This window comes from Thermobia domestica, chromosome 2 (assembly GCF_964235325.1).
Source record: "Thermobia domestica chromosome 2, izTheDome1.hap1.1, whole genome shotgun sequence".
Classification (NCBI taxonomy): Eukaryota; Metazoa; Arthropoda; class Insecta; order Zygentoma; family Lepismatidae; genus Thermobia; species Thermobia domestica.
In genome coordinates, this window is record NC_137455.1 from 216,402,091 (window position 1) to 216,411,283 (window position 9,193).

A 9,193-nucleotide genomic window follows, 5' to 3' on the forward strand; every position below is an offset into this window, starting at 1 on the left:
ATCTTAACTTAAAACATGGCATAAATTTTCGGATACTTTGGAGAAGTGTGACGCAAAATATTTCTTTCTTCACTGTTTCAAGCATACTCCTGTCTCAGGGCTGTATTCCTCTTCCCTTTCTGTTTCTTATATTTTCAAATGTACGCCTTGTTGCTTCCATCCACCTGCATCTGACATCCCTTGTATATTCACGCCTAGTTTCTTCCTTCACGTTTATTAGCCCTCGAGCACGAAGAAGAAGATGCAGTTTCTTTTTCGTATTCTTTTTCCTACGGAAAAGAGGAGAGAGAGAGAGAACAGAAGCTACAGAAAATCTTTACTTCCTCCCTTTTGACTTATCTTTTTTCTATCTTCTGTTTTGCTTCTCAGAAGACATTGACGTGAGGTTAGTGCTTGAATCATGGAACAAGGTGAAAAACAGTTGAGAAAAGAAGAAAAATAGAAATATTTATTCTTTTTTTGTGTACATCTTGTATTCATGTTGATTTTATAACACGTAGAAAATACATATTGAATACTGAATATCTTGTGGAGGATTCACAGTTTGTTTATTTTGTGTACGATCTAGAATTATATATAAAATATTCTAAATGTAGTATTAAAATATTGCAGTGTATAGAATACTTCCTCTCCAAAAATTATACAATAATAATAATAATAATAATAATTTTTAATAATAATAATAATAATAATAATAATAATAATGTCAAATGCCTATAGTGAATACATCCTTATAAGTATCAACTATGTTAACAAACAATTGCCAACCATATAAATTAAAGGAAGTTCGCTTTGGTAGGTCCGGAAACACAATTGGAATGAAGATTTGAGTAACCAGAAACGCAAATAACGGTTAATGTTTTAAGAAAACTTACATGATCCGAAAATTAAAATACTCTTATAAAAACTAATTAAAATCCGTTTCGAAGTCTGTCTAGAAGTATTGAAGTTCAATTATGCAAAAATACGATACTTTGATTTTCATTTTCTGGGGGTTCCAGCTGCAGATGATACATAATAGTTATACTATTCTGTGTAGTTTCTTTGAAAAGATAAGGCCATTTATAAATCCATAGAACTCATTATTAAGAAAAAGCAAAATTGCTTGTTATTTGTATTGAAAAGTTGTTACTTTCGTATCCTGTAAATGTATGTTTTACACTTTACTTGCAAAATGTTGCTTTCTATTTTTGTTTTACTTCTATTTTTTCTTTTTTTCCTTCAAGAAACTTGACAGTATTAAATAATTTAATTTTGATATTTAATAATTAACTGATTCTGATATTTATGCATTAACAAGCTTGCATAATATAATTTAGTTTCGCGTAGCATTAAAACTACGATACTTTCCATTCGCAGATAATCTTTAATTTATAGCTCATTTCTGTACTTAAATGATTTTTTATCAGCATGTAAATAGGATTTAGGATTTAGATTTCTGGGCTTTCTGGATCTAAGATCATTTAGCCCGTCACATATGAGGGATGACGTCCCTCGGCGAGTTCACTATCGGGGAAAGGGAAGGAAGAAAACGGCCTGGAACATATAAGTTAGGTACCACCTCGGCTGCCTGGTAGGAATGAGGAAAATTCAGGAAAACCTCATTCAGGATGGGTGGCCTCAAGAAACGTTTTACACTTTTTCGACCAAGTACTCCCACCCGGGAATCGAACTCGGGATCGCTCGTATCGAAGGAGAGAGCGTTAGCGACTATGCTACGCGGGGCCACAGCATATAAATAGGTAATGATCTATACAACAAACACATTTCAAATGGTTAATGTGCGTTCTTCCTATAAAGTGATTGGCTCAGATACAAACCGACTGAAGGTTCGGACCAATTCACACAATAGATCCCACCTGATTTACTCTAGTAGTTCAAAGGGACGTAAAGAATCCAAATAATAATAATAATAATAATAATAATAATAATAATAATAATAATAATAATAATAATAATAATAATAATAATAATAATAACGGTGATACTTCAAGTATTCTATAATTGTGTAGATGAGGGTTTTCCAACCTAGAGGCCGCGATGATAAGTGGAAAAGAGAAATATAATTTGAATCTAACAGCGGAAAACATTTTTAAATATTATTCTGAATTTTGTTCTGATAGAGCATATTTTTATTTTTATACATACTATTAAGAACAACAAAAATAAGGCCTACTAAACCTTTTCAACAGGTGCAGAGTTGCTTAAAAATCAATTTAAATGAAAGACGTATGATACGAACTAACGAGAACTGCATATTGAAATAAGAGAAAAATACAATAAAACCTGCATATTGAAATACTATTAAAATTGAAAGCTAATAAGAAATCTGAGCATTGTGTGATTTCAGTAGTGCTGTAATGTCCGGTTCATGCTCATTAACTTTTTTAACAACTGTCCAAGTTTCTTTAAACCAAAATTAGTAATCACTTTATTCTTTTAATTTTATGACTCAAAATTAAGGGAATTAAGAAGCTTTAACATTTTCAAATGCCCTCCATTTTGAAACAGTATGCCTGATCGGATTCGATATTTGTAGTTTGGTTTTAATCATTCGCTTTTAGGGCAGTTACTGTATCCACTATAGACAGGAAATTGATTCTACTGTACTATTATAGAAATAGATGGGTATTGTGAAATTTCAGTAATAGGTATATTTGAGACCCCACACAAGCTTATTACAAAGCAGAATTTATAAATGGATCGCTGACAAGAGGATGTGATAAAATGGGGGTCGTGATAGGAAATAGGTTTTGAATTACTGGCGTAGATTACACTCGCACGATTCTAAATTAAGCTACAATTAATAATTTACATTATAAGCATTAAAATCGGCAGGACGTTGCTGTAAATTTTAATGCTCTACACATTAGATATTCTGATGTTGATTTCATTTGTTGGAAGAATGACATTCTTTCAGCGTGTTTTCCAACTGCAGTTTTCTTTCCCTCTGTATTAAACATTTGTATTTATGTTGCGAAATAAAATTGATTTTCAGTGTGCTAGTTTAGTATATTATTCTATTTTAGAATAGGCAGTCTTGTTGAAATATGCTGGTAACTCGTCTCTTTAAAAAGTCTTGTATTGAACATTATCTTCCCTTACACTTATTCACTTCCTAACACTTCCTCTTTGATTTCTCTTCTCAGGAAATTTAGCAATTCTTCTCCTTCTACACATTTTCGTAATTTCTTTTCTGCTCTATAGTGCAGTATTTAATGTCAGAACCTGTTTTAAGAGTAATTTTTACAACTAGTTTTAACTAAATAATAGATAGACTTAAATAAATATAATGTTATATAATAACCTTTAACGTAAGGTTTTCGAACAATTGTAACGTTGTGTATTGTGTAATGCTTTCTTCAATGTAAGAAATAACTTACAATGAGGCAGTAGAAGAGTCCAGTCAGTTTCCTTTTAGTTAGAGACCTTAAAGCTAACTGGCATTTGCTGCAGATTCCATTACAAGATGAGTTTTCCAGACTTCCGCACCTCGCACCTCACTTTCTCACGAATTTGTCTGGGCTTCTACAAAATGAGAAAATTGTTCACGACGTAAGCTTTACTTAACAAAGTGAAAGTAATTTTAAAATTATTTGTCAACGCATTTTTTTTTCTAGGGAGAAAACAGTGGGACAAAACAAAACGGGGTAAGGCGCAAAGAAGAAAGTGTTGAAATTTCTGCAATGTTTGCTTGGCACATTCTCTCTCTCTTTCTTTTCATCTATCTCTCTCATTTTCCCCATTCCCCTTATGGAACTCTTCCAGAACTGGATCAATAGGAAAAGCAATGCTAACGTAAAACACGTTCTTGGCAAAAGCTCTTCCTGTCCACAAGCTATGCAACTCGGGTTTCCGACGCAAAACGTTGCTTCCAAAACAGGATGAAAGGGACTGCAGAACGCTGGAGAAAAGTAAATAAATAAATAACATGCTGCATCGAGAAGTACCTCAGGAACAACCTATCACAATTTCCTGTACTACATCTTATGTAGTATGAGCTGGACCTTTGTTTATGATTCCCTAAAAACCTATAAATTAACATTGTGAACTCCAGAATATCCTGCTTCTTCAGTCTGTATTTTTCCACTTCCCTAGAGATCATTTTAGAGGTCTGAATCCTAGCTATATATTCCTGCCTAAAATTGGTTTCCATTGCTGAACATTGATTTTATTTTATCTTCTGGCTCTGAACTGACAAAATATACAATTATAGTGCGTTCTATACATATATAGCACATTTAAGAATGAATATTTTAAATAATGCATTGTGCAGGAAATTTTAAAACTCACAATAAATACGCCATACATATGAAATTCTACAAACGTTATAAATTTCAATTCAATATTCTCAGAAACAATAGAAATCCAATATATTTTAAGAATTTATAAACTTTTCATTTTATTTAAAACGAGAAATTATAAGCACTAGGGAGTTTCGAAATAAAACATTTTTTCGAAGTGTTAAGGTAGGTAGTGCGGAAAAGTGGCCATTTGTGACCAAACAGATGTCTAGTTCTTTTTTAGATTTTTTGGAGGTCGTTTAAGTGGTTCGCATCGACCTTGATTGTGATTTGGGTATGCAACACGTACATCTATTTCATAAAAATGTCATTATTTGTCTATTCTATGTACCTTTTCTCTGCTTTATGGTCGTTTATTGTCTTCTTGTGTTAAATTCGTGCTTCAGGGATGGTTTTCTATGCCGTTTATTACGCTTTTAGTAAAAAAATTTCAATTTTAGGATAAAAATACTTTTTTCGCATTGATTTTTCAATTGGTTATGACTATGAGTTTTATTTGAAAGTTTTCAGATACAAAGGACAAAATAAAAGATTTAGATTTCTAATTGCTAACAGTTTTTCAACTATTTCCAGCGCTTCACTTATCTTCATAACTTATTATGCTTAGAAAATAACCCAAAAATCACTACGAGGAGGTGGCTGGACTGCGTGGTCCACTTACCACAAATTATGTTGGCAACCATGATTTTACTAAAGGACAGGCCAAGATTTTACTCTAGTATTCTCCTTACACTTCATAGTCACTCTTTTGTCCGCAATGTTGGCCTATGAAGTCTCAATTCCAATTGCACTTTGATGTAGACATCAGGTGCGCTGACGCCGAAAACAGAAAAGTTGGTGTAGTTATGTATTTTGTTGGAGGGAGAGTGTATTTATTACTTCGTGATGTCCCCCACAAGGCATTTAGAACAAGACCACGCAAGTAGTTTTAGAATCACATGCTACGCCACACACTTTCTTCATCCATGTGAACAATGATCCAGATTAAAGGTCTTCAGTCGGAAATTGAATCTTGTATCACCCATTATCTTTTTAGAGAATTTTGAATGTTTCGTTCATATCCTTGGTAACACTGGTCAACAAGGTTTTTATCACAAGGAATCTGAATAGTGTTCTAAGCTAACTCGAGGGTACTAAATTCGAAAATGAAATCCGTTTATGTCTATAAGGTTCGGTTTTCTGGTGACATGTTACCCCTCCTTCTTGAAATCCTTCAAAAGCGGTAAAATCTTGGCAAATGGTTTATTCTTCCATGGCTGAATTTAAGTAACTTACGGATTTGTTGGTTGAAATAAAGTTGAGAGAAACTGAGATAAAATCGAGAAAGTGCAAGGAATTGCGATGCATGCTCCTAAGATCCAGGAACATACTCCAGGAAATGAGTGACGTTTGGCAACATTGCCGATGAGTCATATTCAATCCAATAGAATTGCGTTTTGATTCTTATCACCTGTGTAACAGCATTGTGAGTTCTGATAGCGTGGGAAGTAGTTGCATGTTGTTCTATGTTACTAAAACTTGAGTTTTGTGGTCATTCAGAAAAAGAAAATGCCTCGTACCTGTGTCAATAGTGCAAATTCTTTTTGTTATATCTGTGAAAAGGTAACCCTCAAATAGCAAAATCGACAATTGACCCCGCTCGTAAAGAAGTGCTACGAACTTTATTTTGGGCGTAAAGTTAGCGACCAAGGCAAGAAATGCCCCTGCCCTACATATTTTGGTTGACATGTGTTAGACTCCTAACAGACTGGGCAAAAGGTTCACAGCATACGCCGTTTGCTGTTCCCATGATTTGGCGGGACCCAACGGATCACACAACAGACTGTTAATTTTGTCTAACAAAAATAGCTGAAATCACGTCGAAAACAAAAGGAAAGTGCGCAATACCCAAATTTGCTATCTGATATGAGACGTGTATGCCACAGTGAGGAATTACTGGTTCCAGTGCCTCCAGAAAATGTGATAGTGAGTGACGATGAATCTGGTAATAAGCAAGAAGAAGAATCAGAAGAAGGGGGAACCACTCATGCCGACCCAACATTTGAATTGCCCTGTGAATCAAATACCCCACACATTTTCACAGAAGGCGATCTCAATGATCTTGTTCGCGATTTAAATTTGTCTAAGAAGCAATTTGAGCTTTTAGCTTCGTGTTTGAAAGGATCTTCTTTCTCCCGATGCAAAAGTGAGTGCTTTTTTGTAACAATATCGAATCAGTTGTAGAGACTATTGGCCATGCATACAGTGTAAATGAGTGGTGTCTGTTCATAGATTCTATAAACTTGAGTCTCAAAGCAGTTCTTCCCCACAACGGGAACAAATTTCCTTCAAATGGAATATACAAATGGAATATCTGTGGAAATCTAAAGGTAATTGCTACTCTACTTGGTATGCAGCCGTGGTACACAAAGTACTGCTGCTTTCTGTGCGAGTGGGACAGCAGAGACAGAAAATTAACTACTGTGGAAACAAATGGCCTGCTCGCAATGAACTTCCGCCTGGACATAAAAATGTGGCGAATACTCCTCTTGTTGACCCTAAAAACGTGTCTTTTCCTCCGCTGAACATTAAATTGGGACTTATCAAAAACTATGTGAAAGGTGTGGACCAAACATCACGTGCATTGATGACAGAAGTTCCCAAAGATCAGTGATGCTAAAATAAAGGAAGAAACATTTGTAGGACCGCAAATTAAGGAATTAATGAATGATGAGAATTTTGTTGACTTCTTGAGTGATGTTGAAAAACTAGCATGGCTGTCCTTTGTAAGTGTGTGCAACAACTTTTAGGCAACCATAAGGCAGAGAATATGGCGATATTGTACATGAACTAGTGAGATCATATCAACGTATGGGATATGTCACTTAAACTGCATTTCCTGAACGACCATTTGGACTTTTTCCGAGATAAATTTGGTGTCATTAATGACGAACATGGTGAAGGCTTTCAACAGGATATTTCTCAAATGGAATAGCGTTATCAGGGAAGTGGAGTGGAGGAATGTTGTCTGACTATTTCCTTACGATGGGACTTTCTTGAAACAAAGTTTCACAGGAAATGGAGTAGAAAATATTTTAAGGTAAGTTTCTTACATTTTACTTACTACTATGCTGCTCATTGCTTTGATTCCTTTGTGTACTAATATCGATTTTTAAAAACTTTATGTAAGAAAGTATTGTTGCGAGACTATGTCATTATGGCAAATATATATACAGGGTGTTAATTAACTATACCGATAAACAATAAGAGATGATACCTCACATCAAAATAAGAGAAAAAAGTTCATAAGGACTTATAGCGAAAACTGCATAGTTTCAGAGATAGGGCTGACCAAAATCGAGAAATAGCCAAATTTTAATAGACCGTATTTCGAATTCCAGAAACTGTGGGTGGTGGTTTGTATCAGAGTAAAGGAAGCCACGCATGCACAATCCAGAAGTGCATATTTCATCAATTGTTAATAGGTGAAGAGGGTGTTCCCTACAGAGTGTAATTCTCAAATGTTTTCAATAGAGTTTTCAAATATACGCTGATTTCAAGAAGGGTTCAAATTAGGCAGAAGGTAAACCTTGACAACAATGGGCATCCAATGATTCGGAGGAAAGGGGGAAGTGTTAGGCACCGGCAGGTCCATGTTTCTTTGTGTTTGGAACAAGGCGTGATGATATGTATTTCGTCACGGTGTATTTCACTTTTTCTTCACTTATATGCATGAAAGAAAACATTGCACCATGCGTTTTCCCAAGTACGAGAGACTGTGCTGCTGACGATCCTTAACACTTCCGACATCGCGCCAAAAGATTCCGTGTTCACTGCTATCAAGGCTTATTGTTTGCCTACCTTGGACCAATCATCAAGTCAGACCATATCTCAAAATTCTGCTGATGTCTGGGAATTTCACCGTGCAGGAAATAATCTGCACACCCATATAATATTAATGAAATATGCATTTTTGGATTGCGTATGCGTGACTTTCTTTACGCTGATAAGCACCACTATCCACAGTCTCTCGAATTTGAAATAGCGACCCTTGAAATTTGACTTTTTCGCGATTTTGGACTGCCCTAGCTCTGAAACTATGCACTTTTCGCCATAGGTTCATATGAACTTTTTGTCTTATTTTGATGTGAAGAATTACCTTTTAAAGTTTGTCAGTATAGTTCATTAACACCCTGTATAATACGTAAGCTGCCATAGCCATGATCAAAATCTACCTTCATATGAAAACTGAGTCAGATGGAGAAATTCTGCAATTTGATCTGAATTCAGGGCCAAATTATCTTCCAGAAACATTAAGTTTGTTTTGTTCTTGTGACAAACTTTATTTTTTTCTGTATACCAGTATAATGAAACGTCAAATCTTCCTTTTTGCAAAAATAAACTAAAATACATTTCCAAAATAACTAAGACAAAAATACGTCTTTGTAGATTATATTTAAGGACTGAGCACTCTAAACTCCAGATTAGGATTCTGAAAGGATAACTCATCTTATACATATACATATATAATGAAATAAAATATTTCAGTTTAACGTCTTACGTTTATGCCATTTAAGCTAAAGGAGGCGGATGATCAGGACAAATGAATGGTAAAATAAGACACCACTTTCTTAATAAAGGCCCTTTTCAATTCTTTTCTTGATCAAGTCTTGCGTTCACAACTATACTCTGCAGATAAATAGTTTATAAATTATCTAGTGAACAATGAATAATGCCTTAAATTCTCTGTATATCAGTCTTAAAGATCTTGGATAGATGTAAATAAAAAATATAGAATATGAGGGAATTATTGGATTTAAAGAAACATAGACAACATTACACTACAGTAGTGGAGAGGGAATCTACTATTAGAATCAATTGTTCAATACTTCATCACACCTTCGTATCTT